The sequence below is a fragment of the Quercus lobata genome, chromosome 7 (assembly GCF_001633185.2).
Source record: "Quercus lobata isolate SW786 chromosome 7, ValleyOak3.0 Primary Assembly, whole genome shotgun sequence".
NCBI lineage: Eukaryota > Viridiplantae > Streptophyta > Magnoliopsida > Fagales > Fagaceae > Quercus > Quercus lobata.
The window spans coordinates 2,846,413-2,863,414 of record NC_044910.1 but is presented as its reverse complement, the minus strand read 5'-3'; the positions used below and the strand labels follow the sequence as shown (position 1 = coordinate 2,863,414).

The window sequence follows — 17,002 nt, the reverse complement described above, 5'->3', positions numbered from 1 at the left end:
TTACTTGATCTGACCCACAATCCAATTAACCTGATCCAAACCGGACCTGACTCACCCATTTGCCATGTCTAGGACGTGTCACTCTATTTTATGGTTGGGAACAAAGGGGAAGAGAAAGTCATGCGATAATATTATTAATTTCACGTGGATAACTTTGTTTTTGTGGTTGGGAACGAAAGGGAAGAGAAAGTTATGCGATAATGTTATTAATTTCACGTGGATAGCTGATCCATACGATAGAAGGTAGGAAAAGTAACTCCAAGTCTCCAACAAAAGAAAGTTGTACTACAAACTCAACAAAAAAAACAGGTTGCCTGAAAAATAGAGGTATTTTATGCCATTTTCTTTTGGATGCATTAAACATGCAGTGAGCATATTAAAATCATTAATCAACCCTGACACTTTTAGTTGATTACAAGACACATAAAATGTGCAAAGTACGATCATCATAATAGTAACGAGTCAATCAGTCTCACCCTCCCCATTCCCCAGTGTCTATATATGCTGATTAGCTGTAAGGCCCATAACACTTGCGTGCAAGCAACTAATTCCTCTACAAATAGGTGGCTAATGGGTGTGCTAGGAGTGGGTCTTAAATTCATCTCCAATTATAGTTCATAGCTGTGATCTGTCTGTATATGACAATTCGGCTTACTTTGTGCTTTGCCGACAAAGGCCCACCAAGAGGCTTTAGCACATATTGTCACAGACTAGGGGATTACCTATAAAATCATGGACTTGGCTGGGGTCATCACAATAGTGATATGTATCTAAAAATGAATGTATGTCGTTATTTTGAATGGTTCAATGTAACTGAATACTATATCTGTATCTTATTTTAAATTATTTTCTCATTTTCTTTATTCATAAAGATTTATTTATATATATATATATATTTAAAAAAGAATTATATACAGGTGGGTGAGGAGAATTTGGACTCATGAATGTTTTGATAAACTGAAACTTTTATTAACAATATAGGAGCAGGTCATTACAACAGAAAATAACTTCAAAAGAAGCAGCAAATTTGGCAACAACATGAGCTATGAGTTTAACAATCTCCTAACTCAGCAAAATTCATTTATATTTGCTTCTTAATTTAAATCTCAACTTTCATAATTGCTAATTAGCAAGTTACATTTTCATAATCTCAACTGGATTTCCATTTTTTTTCCCTTTGGTTATAATTTTCCCCTTTAGCCTTTTCAGTGAGACCCAGATCTTTGTTTTGCTGGGTTTCCCTTATTTTCCTTGAATTTCATTCCAGTTGGGTCATTTAACTTTTGGAGTTTCGATTAAAATTTTATTTGGGATAATTATTGGCTCTGTTTGCTGATAATTTACTAGGAAAAGATAAGAAACTTATCATTGCTGCTTAAAATTTGATTTGCTTCATTTTCATTTATCTTCTTTATGTGACCTATTTATATGTCTTAGTGATTTGATGAGATGCATTGGGTTAGCTAATGTGGTGTTATATGTTTCAGCTGAACATTTAGGTCCTTTAAATTTAGAGCCATCACTTTTACTCCTTAGATGCCTTGACCAAACTAAAAAATGAGACATCATCACTCCAAGGGATTAAAGGAGATCACTTTAAGTGTGTTTGGGACTAAAATCGATGACTTTAAGATTTTTAGGGACTAAAACCAGCCACTTTAAACTTTTGAGACTAGGCTGTGTTTGGTTTCCGTAAAATATTTTCCGGAAAATAAATATTTTCCGGAAATGCTATTTTCGGAAAAGGAAAATATTTTCAAGTGTTTGGTTGCATTCCAAAAATATATTTTGGAAAATATTTTCTGATGTTTAGTTGTATTCTTGAAAATGCTCTAGAAAACCCATTTTTATCATGTTTCTCACATTTTCTCAGCTTTCAAACAAATATTAATATCACTTCTCAGTAAATAAACACAAAAGAAACAAATCCCAACAAAAAAAAAAAATCATCAAATCCGGTCAAATTGAGAGAGAGAGAGAGAGGCGACTGGGTTCAATGAATGGGGACGACGAAGCTGGGTCGGGGGCGACGAATCTGGGTCGAGGACGACGAAGCTGGGTCGAGGACAAAAGCACGAGAATGATCGGTTTTGGGGTGCGACGAGAACGATCGGTTTTGGGTGGATCGGTGCTGGGGTGCGACGATCTCGCCAATGGTGCGATCGGCGCGATGAGGGTCTGAGACGGTGCGATCGATCTCGCCAGTGGTGCGATCGGCGGTGTGAGGGTTTGAGATGGTGCGATCGAATGGGTTTTCTGGGTTTGACGAATGGGTTTTCTAGGTTTGACGAATGGGTTTGGGCATTGCTCGACGAACGAGCTCGGTCTTGGGTTTTCTGGGTTCGTTAGAGTCGATTTCTGGGTTCGGTCTCTTCTTCCGCTCTCTTTCTCTCTCTCTCTCTCTCTCTCTCTCTGCCCGCGGGCGCGATCTCACTCTCACTCAACTCTCTCTCTATTTTCCGGAAAATGATATTTGAAGGTAAAATAAAAACGGAAATTATTTTACACCTGAACACTCGGTCAACTGAAAAGCATTTCCAGAAAATTTATTTTCCATGCGCCACCAAACACCCGCATTTACAGAAAAGCATTTCCGAAAGTGATTTTCACCCAAAACAAACACAACCTAAGAGCATCTCCAATGGTGTAGCTAAATGTATAAAAATCTTTATAATAGAGAATGACACCATAAAAATAGTCTCTAATGGATTCTCTATATCTAAAATTGTTTTTTGCTCATGAACAGTAGCTCATCAAGTTTGATGGGCTACTATTCATTCTTCAAATGCTTTTTTTTTTTTCCTATTATAATAATCAAGTATTGAATAAAAAAATGTTGGAAGATATGTAGTTGTTAAAAAAAGAATAAATAATGAATAAAAAATAATATTTAAATGAGATAGAGAATCTGTTGGAAAGTATATTTAAAAAAGTGGGTAACTAAAAGATAAAAGTCACTATTCATTTTCCAAACCGTACAAAAATTTGCTTAATCTATTAGAGATGCTCTAACATTGCTCCTAGACTAAACTTTAGGGTCCAATAGTGTATTTTGATGCATTTTTTTATTGGAAAAATTTGTAATACAAGTTTTTTTCTTTAGCTATGTTCCCCAACCATTTTCAAAATTTTCAGTTGGGGGACCAGAAGAGGTTAGAATGAATTTCCTTAGCTGTATTTTGGTTGGGGAATTCTAAAAAGATGAATTTAGGATGAAGGTGTCATTTGATCATAGATAAGAGCACCCACAGCAGATGTGCTAAATGTGCCAAATGCCAAAATTTTGGCACATTTAGCACACCAAACCCATTTTAAGCCCAATTATCAGATGTTGTATATGTTAAATTTTTTACAACGTGCTACAGTAAAATCACAAATATACAATTGTACGGATCGACTGTGGTATATTGGTTTTATTATTTTTTATTTCTCTTTCAACCCTCATTTCTCTTTCATTTCTCCTTCAGCTCACCGCCTCCATCTCCATCTCCATCTCCACTCTCCCATTCTTTTTCTTCTTCCCTCTTCCCCGTTGCTCCATCTCCTTCAGCTCACCATCAGTTTCGCTCTGTCCATCTCCATCACTGATCTAACCATCACTGATCCGGTTTGTTTTTTCCCCTTTTGGTTCGCTCTGTCCTCTGTTCTACCGGCGTCGGTCTGGTTCTGAGTCTCCGTTTTGGTTGTGCTTGCTCGCAAATCTGAAAGGGATGTTTGTGCTTCCGCCGAAGATTCCAGCAGCACATTGATCTCAAAGGAACTTTCAGTCCAGCTGGAGCTTGATGAAAAACGACTCAAAAGCGAAACGGAGCCAAAAGGTTGCATAAGGTTGATTCCAACGGAGCCAAAACAGAGCTTGATTCCAACGATTGATTTCCGATTGTGGGTTTGGTTGTGGGTCTGATTTTATTTTCCGATTGTGATCGGCGTGGGCGTAGGCCTTTGGGTTGTGGGTCTAGTTTTTTTTTTTCCCCTTTTGGTTCGCTTCCTCTCTGTTCTATCGGCATCCTCTGGTTGTTTGAAGCGCGAAACGGAGCCAAAAGGTTGCATAAGGTTGATTCCAACGGAGCCAAAACAGAGCTTGATTCCAACGATTGATTTCCGATTGTGGGTTTGGTTGTGGGTCTGATTTTATTTTCTGATTGTGATCGGCGTGGGCGTAGGCCTTTGGGTTGTGGGTCTGGTTTTTTTTTTCCCCTTTTGGTTCGCTTCCTCTCTGTTCTATCGGCGTCCTCTGGTTGTTTTTGTCTCCGTGCAGGCTGGTCGGTTTCTTAAAAAAAAAAAAATAATAAAATAATAGTTTTGTTTGAAGCCCAGGCAGGCTGGCCGGTTTCTACCAAAAAAAAAAATAATTAAGAGTTTTGTTTGAAATGTTACCGTTGAAATTTGATAGAGAGTGGAAATGTTACCGTTGGAGCAAATTATAAAGAAAGGATAAAATAAGAATTAAAATATAATATTTAAATAAAGTGGTAAAAATATAGAACATCTGATAAATGAGATGTTGTAAAATAATATGGTAAAATAATAAAGTAGACTTTTGATGTGGTAAAATGACATAATATTTAGCACGGCTGCTACGGATGCTCTAAGTATATTGTATTTCCTCGTAACAGTAATTATTTGTTGTGACTCCTTACCAATGTTTAAAAATCTTAAAATTTTATTCCCATTGCATCATAATTGAAATCTCTATCCTGTGAAGTTCACCTATGTCTACATGCTCATTTTAGTTGTTGTCACTTTATTTATGCTAGGTGGCGTTTTAATTAAGCTGACCACTTGTTTTTTTCTTTTTTGATAAGTAAATTGTGCTGACCATTTGTGATTTGTATTAAATTTCTTTCACATATTTCAAATTGCAGGATTCATTCCTTAGACCGGAACAGAAGAAGCTAGAGCCACTACCAACAACCAAGTAAAAGAAAGGAGTTGAACAGTTGGCATTCAAAGTGATTTGAGGCTGTACCAAGGTCTGTTTTGGTGAGTATGTTTGTTAAGGAAACTGAACTCTTTGTTGCAGTTTTCTTATATGCATTTTTTCAAGTAATGAAATGGGCTTAACATAGGTGTGAATATTTTTTTATTATTTTGTTTTTTGTTTTTGGATAAGTAGCATAATGGAGGCTGTGGATTGGGAAAATTCTTCGGGAGGATCAATAAATACTGAGGCCTATTTGCAAGATACAAAATATGAGGATGATGAGGAACTCCATTTTACATCTGGGTTTATATCCAAGTTGCAGTTTAGGCATAGAATTTTTCATAAAATTGATTCTTTATGATATTATAAATATTCATCCCCCACCCCACCCCCACCCCCCGGGGGTTTAGCTTTGGGTTATGGCTACAATTTTCAGGAAAGATAAATCCAGGGCTCATTGGATTAACGAAATCGGAATGGCTGAGGTTGTAGAAAACAAGGGTTAACTGTGGAGGACAATGGGAGTAGTTCGTAGCGGCAATATTTATTACTAAATTGAGGAAACATTGTATGTGAAATGACATTTTTTTGTGATTAATTTATTTTTTTATCTCTTATTGTTTCTTGGTTTTTCTTTCTAAGGAATTAAGGAACAAGTTAATTATTTGTTTGGGTGATAATATGAAACCCAGTATTTACAAGTCTAGAGGTTTTTAATATCTTGCTGTTCTTTATTCATAGTGTCTTTTATTGTAACTTATTTATTTTGGTATCTTTGTTTGAAGGACACTTAATTTTCTGAAGAATCCTTTGCTAATTAAACATTCTATATTGTAAAGCAGAGCTGGGCTTACGGTTGTCCCCAAAAAATATGACTTTTAATTTTTTTTTTTTTTGAGCAAATTAGTTTGAAATTTTATACTGTGATTCGGTAGGAGATTATGGATTACCTTGTATAAAAGTTGAAGGACGAAGAGGTATCAGAGACACTTCAAACAATGCTTTTCAATAACTGAAACTTCAACCTTATTCATAGTTTTAAGCGACACTTGCAAATTTACACATAGTGTTGCAAGCGAAATGTAGTATTAGATAAGTAACCGATAAAAGCAATTATTATTTTTCTTATGAATATATTTCTTTTTAAGTTTTTGAAAAGAAGTAACAATGTATTTGTGTCCTTTTTCATTAGATGTTGAGATGGAATCATTTGTGAAGTGTAACTTCTTTTTTTTGTAGGTTTTTTATGGAAATAGGCGCATTGCTTCTCTTGGATGACAATGGTATAAGTCTTTCATTAAATGATATATATGCAAAGGTTAGTGGAGGCTCTTGGGAGCTATTGAGGTTTATAGGCACTTGAAATCTCTTGGCTACATTGTTGGGCAGCATGGCATTGCTTGGTCTATTAAGGACGCTAAGAGTAACCGTCAATCTGTTTCTCTTCAATGCTCTCCACAAAGCAGTGAAGTGGTAGACTTAGAATCAGAAGATGAGAGGTCCATTGTTGGACCATTTAATAATATGCACATTAACGAAGCAAGGCCAGTTTTTGTTGTCTATCTCCCAAATAGCAAGTTTAGAAAATCTTCTCCTGGTGATCCAAGCTTTGTGATCTACTTAACTAGGTAATTGTATTTGGTAGCTCCTAAGAATCAGTAACCTTCTCTATTTGTGGTTGATTGCGAATTGTTATTTATATTATTATCATTAGAAATGTGCTTTTATATTGGGTTCGTTTGGATTGAATTTATTGTTGCTGAAACTGAAAACTGAAAATACTGTAGCAAAATAATTTTTAAATATGTGAAAAGTACCATGGGACCCATTTTTAATATTTTTAAATGCGTGAACAGTGCTGCTACGGTACGTAAACAGTACTGCTATAGTGCATGAACAGTGATTTTTGTCTCTGCACAGTAAATTTACTGTTCATGCGCTGAAAAAAAAAAAGGAAGGAAACGTGAAATAAAAACGTGAATGTAGGTTTCAGCTGAAACCAAATGCTCACATTAAAGAACTTCATAGTTTAAACCACTTTCTTTTTCAGATTATCTTTTGCTAAAAACATTTAATTGCAACAATCCTATGTGTTAGCTTCTAGGTTTTGATATCTTGAGGAATTTGTTGGGAAAGGATTTACACCATATGCATCTAGATTATTATTTTATGTTTTTCCTTAAGTATATACAAATATGTTATTTTATTTAAATTCTGGCTGTGTTAGTGCTTACTGTTGTATATTTTGCTTATAATCGGTCATAAACTTGGAAAAATGAGGAGGGTTATGGTAAATTGACGGCCATCATAAAACGCAGTCACGTTATTAAGATTGGATTTCTGCCCCTAGACTTTGGCTCAGGTGGGGTTGGCTTTAGAATAGGTATTAAGTTCATATTTTACCAATAGGAGAAAAGGAACTCTGTACTTTGTTTTTAATTTTAGAAATGTATTAACTTACAAATTTACTAAGCATGAAAGAATGTTTCTCTATTAGTTTCTGAAAGCTCAGGTTTGTGTTCAAACACAAGAGTTGTTTAGACCCCTAAATTAAAAATTACGGCTCGATTGATTTTACTCTAACTTATACTAAGTGCGGAATAGAGTAAATGCAAGCGGATAAACATTATAACTATTTTAAGCCATATTCAATACAACATAGCAGTAATATAAAAGCTAAAAGAGTAGGGAAGAAGAATGCAAACACAAGAGTACATGCAGATGTGTTATCGAAGAGGAAATCGAAGTACTCGGCGTAAAATCTCTTCGCTGCCCTCCAAGTGGTAAATCAATCCACTAGACAATCAGTTGGGATACACGAGTAGCAAAAGACCCTCCAAGCCTAATCTACCCAATGTACCTAAGCCCTGCAATACGCTCGATTGCATCCGCCAAAACTTGGCTTCTTCCAATGTTTCCCAGCAGCACCAAAATCTCACTTGACACTCTGAGAAGGGTGTGGTAAGTGTTTGAGCTATCAACTTCTCATGGATATGAAAATGGAGAGGTAGGAGTTGAGGAAAAACCACAATGGATTGTGTAGAGAAATGTGGGTATAACAATCTCTAACTCTCAAGGATAGTGGCTAGGGTTTTCTCTTAGAAGCACTCCTCAACATTTGTGGGTATTGGGCGTATATATAGTGTGGGTACAGATAATGTGTATTAAATATGATAGTTCAGCAAAACAGAATGTTTCGTGAGTATCTCGCGGGAAGGCCTTACCTGCAAGACACTCGCGAAAACCAGCTATCTCCATCCTGTCCTGACTCTTCGCATTCTAGTCATGTGCAAGACACATGCTTCACTTCACGGGAAGCCTACTCGCGAGCTACCTACGAAAACTGCTTTAGTCTTCAATTGCCTTGATTCTTCACACTCTCTCTTTCACACACAACCCTTAAAAATAAATCCCACATAAAATATAGAGAACATAAGATTGAACAATATTACAATCAAATTTAGCACGGAATTAAAGCCAACATAAACTAGTTGTAAATTACAACTTTATAATCTCCCTTTTTGGCTATTCCATGACAAAACTCCTAAAACAGACTCTAGACTTAAACTTGAGTTTGGGAATAGTGGCAAAACTCACTCACACCTAATCTAGAAGCTGTGAAGCACTTGCATGTATATACCTATAACCTGAAACACTTGCATACAAACAAAACTTTTATTAAACTTATGACAAGTTGAATTCATGGTACGTATATAAGCAAGTAAAATGCGATTAAGGTAATAAACACTATATAGACAGTTAAGCATATCTTGATCATACAAGAATAGTCATTAAAAAATGACTACAATGATCATTTAGCTAGTAAATGATCATTTGGACATGCAATGCAATTAAGACCAACATGAGGATTAATTACATGTCCAACACACAACCAATGCAAAATACACGAAGTATTTGCATCAAGGATACAAGATCCTACAAAGGTACAAGAGTGTAGTACTCAAGATAGTTTAGCAACATCTAAAAGTATTAAAAAAATGCTACAAAGCAATGAAATAAATACAAGTACTGAATATTAAACTGAAAATTAAAACCAAAGTACTTAAGTTTTAAAGGAAAGTAATGTAAAACTAGACTAGCCAAACAATAGTTGGACTATCCAAAATTGTATGACCAAAAATGGTGTGGTAGCTTTTTCCTTTTGAGCTCACAAAACTCCCCCTTTCACTATGCACACTTCCCTTCTTGTAATGCTCTCCTTCTTACTATATGCTGTCGTCCAATCTATATAAAGAGTTTGCTCTCCCCTTTTTTGGCACGAATAGCTAAAGGTTCTCCTCTAACTTGCGTTGATTCTCATTAAACTGTGTCTCAATGGCAGTAAGATGCATTTGAACCTGATTGTTGGTGGAGTAGATGACATTTGCAAGTCCTGAAACACGCTTATGCAAACCCTCAACCAAAATAGTGAACCGGTCGGCATAAGAGCTAGATTGTCCTGGCTGAGTGCTAGTAGTCTGAGGCTTAGGAATGTGAGGAGATGTATTCTTGGTATGTCCAGGGGTAGTGTGAGTAGCTAAGCCATGACTTGAGTGAGTGACATGTTGAACAGATTCACTCTTTGATGTTTTGGACAGATTTTGCTTTTCATGCTTAGAAAAGGAGTGACTTTTGCTTTTTTGAAGAGAAGCTATGGATATTGGGTGATGACGAATTAGGATCTTTCCATCTTTTGGTGGAGGAACTCCTTCATGTACCATGATTTTCATGAGAAGATTGTAGACAGGAAGACACATTTGTGCTACTGTTCGTGTTGCAGTTTTCCCTATATTCTAGAAGATATGAGCACAAATATCGATCGGAGCTCCTATGATGAGATCACACAAGAACTATGCTCTTCCAAGATTGATGAATCCCGTGTTGGAAAGTGGATATAGATTGGAGAACATGATAAACGTGAGAGTTTTTAGTTCAGGTTTGAACTTTACTGTTCCAATGGATATGCCTTTGGCTGAGACCTCATGTTCAACTCCAAGAATTTGAAGAATATCTGTCACTTGAGGAAGTCTGTCATCATATGGAAAGTTGTCCACATTTTCGAGTCGAGTGATGCGGAGTATCTTTGCAAGGTAGTTCGTAGTGATGATAAACTCCTTTCCTCGAACGCAACACTTTAGTTCCACTCCAGTGAATAGTAGAACTCCTTAACTAATTCATCAATCAGATCCTCGAAGTTTCTGAATAGATCAGCCCAATCTTTGTCTGCAAAAATCCTAGGGATAAAGGTGGATCCCAAGGTGTCAAACTAGACAATACGCTCCACCATAGTGGGGGCTTCCTAAAAAATGCTGGAGAAAGTCTGAGAATCCAGAGGAGTCTTGAATCTCTCGTTGTTGGAGACTCCAGACGAATGCCATGTCCTTTTTGAAACTGGTGATGATGTAAGGTCAATCACAGGTTCTTTACCGTGAGAGGAATGACAATACATCTGCAGAAGCAGATAAACAACACAAAGCAACAAGAGCAAACACATAAGACAGACACAAACTTGATTAGTATCAAGTTAGTCCAAAACATAAGCACAAACACTTAAAACAGAACACAACAGTGTTAAAACAACATGCTTCAAATGCTAAACCATATGAATATTACCAAAATGCAAAACAATAACAACTGTGCATGTGTGTGAATAGGTGATGCATGGCAAGGCATGGTGAGACATAGTTGGGCAAAGTGTGTAAAACACACACCCAAAAATCAAAACATGTTAAATAAGTTCAATCAAGGGTAAACCCAAAAATTGGAACTCATTTGAGTTCAAACCAACTCAAAAATGGCACTTGAGCATTTTATCAAGCACATGGAATGCAACACTACACTACACATGTGGGCAATGCATGAACATATGAAAATATGCTTAAATACAAGTTCAAATTGCCACAAGGGGCCAACACAGATACGTCAAGTCAAATGGGGCAATGCCCATCAAGATTTTGAAAATTTTTTGCCCAAAATCAATAAACCCAACCCTTTTTCGAAAATCCTCAATTAAAGACAAACCTAGAATTTTTCTGCATAATCTTAAGAAAAGAGTGAAAAGATTGTTAAGAAACATACCTTTGAAGAGATTTTGCAGAGATTTGAACTTGAAATTGATGGGTTTTGAGTGAAAATCAATTTGGGTTTGAGAGAGCTTTGAGTGAGGCAAAGGGAGGGAACTGAAAAGTGTTTTAAAAAACTGTCACATCAGCCCTATAAAACTGAAAACACATATTTTTCGCGGGTTAGATACTCGCGAAAAACACATCTGAAGCACAAGCTTTTCGCGGGAAGCTCTTAGTCGTGAAATAGTCGTGAGACAGTTACGTAAGTCTCCGTTTGAAATTTTGTGTTTTCCAATTTTTGCCTTAAACTCTTTTTGTGAGAAGTGCTTAGTCTAGCTTCTTGCGAAAATGCCTTTGAACAAGTTTTTTGAAGAACAACATAAAAATGCATTTTGAACAAAAACTTAAAGAATGAAAGCATAAAAACACTTTCAAAAACATATAAAATACTCAAAAATCTTTTTGGGTTTGATCAACAAGCAATTGAGCATACACATCACATTTGATCATGTACAATCACATAAATGAAATAAGCATTAATTGAACTAAAACTTGTGTGTTGTTGGTAAGTATCAAATGTGAAATAGTTCTTAGTCCAGAATGAAGTTTCAATAATCAATTCAATCAAGTCATACATAACCGGTACTAAGTCAAATGATCTATCTCAATTATAGAAGTGAACATATATGACCTTCCACAAGAAAATGATTACAAATCTTATAAACTTTTCATTTGGCTTCTTTACAAATCATAACATTTGATCAATTTTTGAACAATACATCTCATTTTGAGATCAGTGCTTGAAATTTTTGATATTTCAATATTGAGAAAGAGCATTTGGCTTTTTGAGCACCATACATTTCAATAAAAAGTCGTTTTTCCTTTTTCCTAGTCAAATATTAGTATGTGCGACGGCTTTTGCAGCTTATTATCTCTTTTCGTTTTGAGATTTACATTTGTTGAGCTTTTTAAGTAAAAACATAAAAATAAAGTGGGAAGAAATATAAGCACAAGTCTATGCATGTATCAAAACCAACAAAACTATTGACTAATCATTCATAACAAGCTTGAAGATCGATTTACAACAGTCACACATAGATTTCAAGATTTTTCCCACACAGATAGATGTGCATACATAACAAGTTAAGTTCGTAAATGCACTACGCCATTAGTATGAAGGTACTAAGCCAAACTTACATGTGATATGCACAACACAAGCAATCAAACTTTTTGGAGATTTTTCAATTTTTATGGGTTTTTGAATTTTTCAACACACTCAAAAATAGAATATGTAAAGTAAGATCAACAAAAACAACAAGTACAAAGCAAAACTTGTAAAAGAAACATGCTATAAACTAGAAGCAATGACACGAGGATTATGTATGTCATGATGCATGAACCTATGACCCTAAACATTGGAAGTATTAATGCATGGGTATAAAGAGTGATTATGCATAAGTACCCTTCTTCACCCACTCTTTACGAGTGTTTTAGGTGAGAGCCTTAAGGGCTGTTTGGATTTTTTTATTGTAATCACTCCTCACTCCTCACTCCTTACTCAATTTTCATCACTCATCATTCATCACTTAAAATACCCCAATTTCCCTGACCCCACTCGTTTGGCACTCATCACTCAATTCTGCCGTTACTTTTTGTTTCCAAAAAAAAAAAAAAAAAACTAAAAAGTCAAGATATGTGGTTGGGCTTTGTTTCAAAAGAAAAAAAATTCAAAAAAAAAACCCAAAAGTCAAACATTAGGGCTGAACAGTGAGAGAGTTGTGAGTTTAATTACGGAAATGCCATTGAAAATAGAGTTATGAAAACTGAAAACACCTAAAATGTGTTTTCAATTTCCATAACTCATCACTCAAAAATCAAAGAATTGAGTGATGGAAACAAAAACAATAAACAAAATCCAAACGGACTTCTCAGCTATGGGTCCCACCATTTTTGAGTTATGGGTTATGGAAATAGAGTTATGAGTTTTGAAAACAGTAAATTCAAACAGTCCCTTAAATGGCGGGGTACGACCAACATAACTTTCAAACCTCGGAGTGAAGCTAGCAAGGCACAGTGATATGTTTTTCAACATTTCCATTACGTCTCCAATGAGATGTCCCTCACTATCTCCCTTAGCTTGTACTCCCTTTGGTCTTCTCTTTGAAATTTCTTGACCACACATAAAGTTAGCCTTCTTGAGTGCATAAAGCTTGAAACAATTCGGCCTTGTGTGCCCTTGTATGCCACAGTGATGACACACATGCTTCACTTGAGGCCCCTTTTGATTTTTGGGTAATGACTTCCCTTTTTCCTTTAGTTTTGCACCAATGGTTCATTTTACGGCAGTAGGGGTCTCAATCTCAAGCTTCACTTCTTTGAATTTCTCATCATTCTTGGCTGATATGAACCTTACTTCCTTCCTGGGTTCGCTGCTAGAACTTCCTTCTCTGGTATAGCCTAAACCGATCTTATCATGTGAAGATTTTTGAGAGGACAGCACATTGTCAAGTTTCTTGGTGGAAATGCGCTCAACCTTGACATTAGCTTGAATAATTTCAAGTTCAAGAAACTTGATCTTAGAGTAAACTTCAACCAACTCTCCCTTAAGTCCTTCTACTTCACACTTTGATTCCTTGAATTGCACAAGTATACACCTATGTTCTTCTTCAACCTTTTTCATCTTTTTCACAGCAAGGTTTGCAACTTTGGCATATTTGCCACAATCTTCCAGCAGAGAATCATATGCTTCTTGAAGGTTGTTCTCCCCTTCATTTTGGCACATGTCTTCATTTTCTGATTCTTCAATTTCCTAATCCTTAAAAAGATTACCAAGTTCATCAACCAAATTGCTCAGATCATCCTTTGAATCAATAGAGGCAATAGCCATAAAGGCCATATAATTTTCTTCACTGTCACATTCTCCTTCCATATTTGAATTTGAGCTTTCAGAATCGTTAAAGGTAGTGGCAAACACTTTATCCTTCCCTCTCAAATAGTTGGGACACTCCTTCTTGAGATGTCCATGACCGTTGCATTCGTAGCACAAAATTCCTTGAGGGTATTGAGAGTCCTTTCTATCTCTCTTCTTGAACTCCTTCCTATCATCTTTGGGGGAAGAAAACTTTCCTCTGCTAAACGGCTTCCCATTGTTTTTCATCTTTAGAAATTTTTGAAAGTTCTTTGCAAGGAATGCTACCTCCTTCTCCACATCATCTTCTTTGGAGGAGTCACCATTCTCTCGGTGATGGTTTTGAGAGCAAGTGATTTGCTCGACTTGTGAGAAGGTAGTCCAAGCTCATATGTTTGGAGAGATCCAATAAGTTCTTGGATCTTGATCTCATCCAAATCTTTACTTTCTTCTATAGCTGTGACCTTCGCACGAAAGCTTTCCGGTAAGGACCTCAAAATCTTTCTCACCACCTTGGCATCCTCAATCTTCCCTCCAAGATTGAGCTTAGCAATTACGATTTCATTGAGCTTGCCATAGAATGAATCAAATGATTCATCGTCAACCATTTTGAGCTCTTCAAATTTGGTGGTAAGCATCTAGAGCTTTGTGTCCTTAACTTTCTTGGTACCCTCATGGGTAGTCTCAAGAATCGTCCAAGCTTCCTTGGCAGTCTCCACATGCGATATCCTGTAAAATTCATTAGTAGACACACCATAGAATATAGCGTTAATAGCCTTACTATTTGCATTTGCTAAAGCAAGAGTTGCCTTGTCCCATTCAGACTTGACTGTCGTGGGTTTAACATACCCATTCTCGATGGAGTCCCATACCGACTCATCTATAGCACACTGGAATGCCCTCATACGGACTTTCCAAAACGCATGGTTGCTCCCATCAAAGAATGGTGGAGCATTGAGCGATTGTGATCAGTCCATCACAAAGGGGTCTAGGATCACACTTAGGTAATAAAACCACAGCAAGTGTACCTGCTCTGATACCAATTGAAAGCTCAGATTTGTGTTAAAACACAAGAGCTGTTTAGACCCCCAAATTAAAAATTACAGCTCGATTGATTTTACTCTAACTTATATTAAGTGCGGAATAGAGTAAATGCGAGTGGGTAAACAATATAACTACTCTAAGCCATATTTAATACAACACAACAGTAATATGAAAGATAAAAGAGTAGGGAAGAAGAATGCAAACACAAGATAACATGCAGATGTGTTATCGAAGAGGAAACCGAAGTACTCGGTGTAAAACCTCTTCGTCGTCCTTCAAGTGGTAAATCGATCCACTAGATAATCAGTTAGGATACACAAGTAGCAAGAGATCCTCCAAGCCTAATCTATCCAAAGCATCTAAGCCCTCCAAGCTCCTACTCCAACAAGACTTCTCGGAACCATGTCCTGTCCTAGCTCTTTGAATCCCACAATACGCCCGATTGCATCCGCCAAAGCTTGACTTCTTCCAATACTTCTCAGCTGCACCAAAACCTCACTTAACACTCTGAAAAGAGTGTGGTAAGTGTTTGGGCTATCAACCTCTCAAGGATATGAAATTGGAGAGGTAGGAGTTGAGGAAAAACGACAATGGATTGTGTAGAGAAATGTGGGTATAACAATCTCTAACTCTCAAGGATAGTGGCTAGGGTTTTCTCTTAGAAGTACTCCTCAACATTTGTGGGTAATGGGGGTATATATAGTGTGGATACAGATAGTGTGTATTAGATATGACAGTTTAGCAAAAAAAAAAAAAATTGTTTCGCGGGTATCTCGCGGGAAGGCTTTACTCGTGAGACACTCGCAAAAACCAGTTGTCTCCGTCCTGTCCTAACTCTTCGCATTCTAGTCATATGTAGGGCACATGCTTCACTTCGCGAGAAGCCTACTTGTGAGCTACCCGCGAAAACTGCTTTAGTCTTCAATTTCCTTGAGTCTTCACACTCTCTCTCTCACACACAACCCTTACAAATAAATCCCACCTAAAATACAAGGTACATAAGATTGAACAATATTACAAACAAATTTGGCACGGAATTAAATACAACTTTACAACTTTACAGTTTCTATGGAAATTAAATGTTGTTCAATTTTTGGATGCAGTAGATCAAGCCTCTAGTTAGTATGATTTTATTGTTTTATTACTTATTTGTATATATTAAATAAGCCATGTTTTCTATTTTTTTTTTTTTTTTTTTTTTTGATAATCTTCTTAGAAATGTGGGTAGAAGGCATTTTTGTCTTTTATAATCCCATACATGTGTTGGCATAACGTGAAGCATGCTTATAATTCCTATTTGTAACATTTTTGAAATATGGGATAGAAATAACTACATTATGGTAGGATTTTTCAACTCTTGACTATCAAACATTTGAATCCTATTAATATATAGAGATTAACCTTTTTATTTTTATTTTTAAATTTTAAGAATAAGGATAAGTTAATTAAATTATGGGTATTTTTGGAAATTAAAAAGACAATAATTAACTTTCTAAATCCTTTTAATATAAAGAGATTACTTAGTTTACAATCATATTTAAATTTTAAGTGGAAATTGGCATTCTGCAAAGATAGACCCATATAATCTCTGAAAAGTGTTAAATTGTAATCCCCAAAGTAAAAGTAATTTTTGCTTGAAGAAGATCAGTAAAATTTGGTATTATATTTCATTAATTGATTTTTTTTTTTTTCCATTTACCCTTAAATATCTAACATTTTCGTTAGTTGTCACGTTATAAAAAAATGTTGGAAACTAACATCTCGAGTTTTAAAAACTTGAGATCCAGTTAGAACTCGAGCTTTTAAAACTCGATTTGTGGTGTTTGTCATTACATTTAAGTGGAAAAATTTTCTAGGTGAACGAAATTTAGCCACATAGAAATCGAGTTTATAAGACTCGAAATCTGCACAATATACACTCTAACCCACTTTCAAATGCCTCACTCAAACACTCTCTCTCAATCTCTCAAACACTCTCTCAAAGTTCAAACACTCTCACTCAAACACCCAAATTAGTCACCCTTAACCCCTCGGCATGCAACAAAAATCACCCTCACCCTC

At 36.1% G+C, this 17,002-nt stretch overlaps 1 long non-coding RNA gene across 2 annotated transcripts in view; it reads left to right on the top strand.

The window, feature by feature from the left end:
- The window catches only part of LOC115953004, a 62,653-nt gene extending 57,407 nt beyond the window's left edge, over positions 1-5,246 (top strand). Inside the window, exons 1-3 of one of the 2 annotated variants that reach the window (XR_004083613.1) lie at positions 4,677-4,757; positions 4,866-4,983; positions 5,117-5,246. This is a non-coding gene — a long non-coding RNA (uncharacterized LOC115953004). Of the gene's footprint in view, positions 1-4,676; positions 4,758-4,865; positions 4,984-5,116 lie in introns of those variants that run through there. The other variant, XR_004083614.1, reaches the window with a different exon arrangement.
- The last annotated feature ends 11,756 nt before the right edge of the window (positions 5,247-17,002 follow it).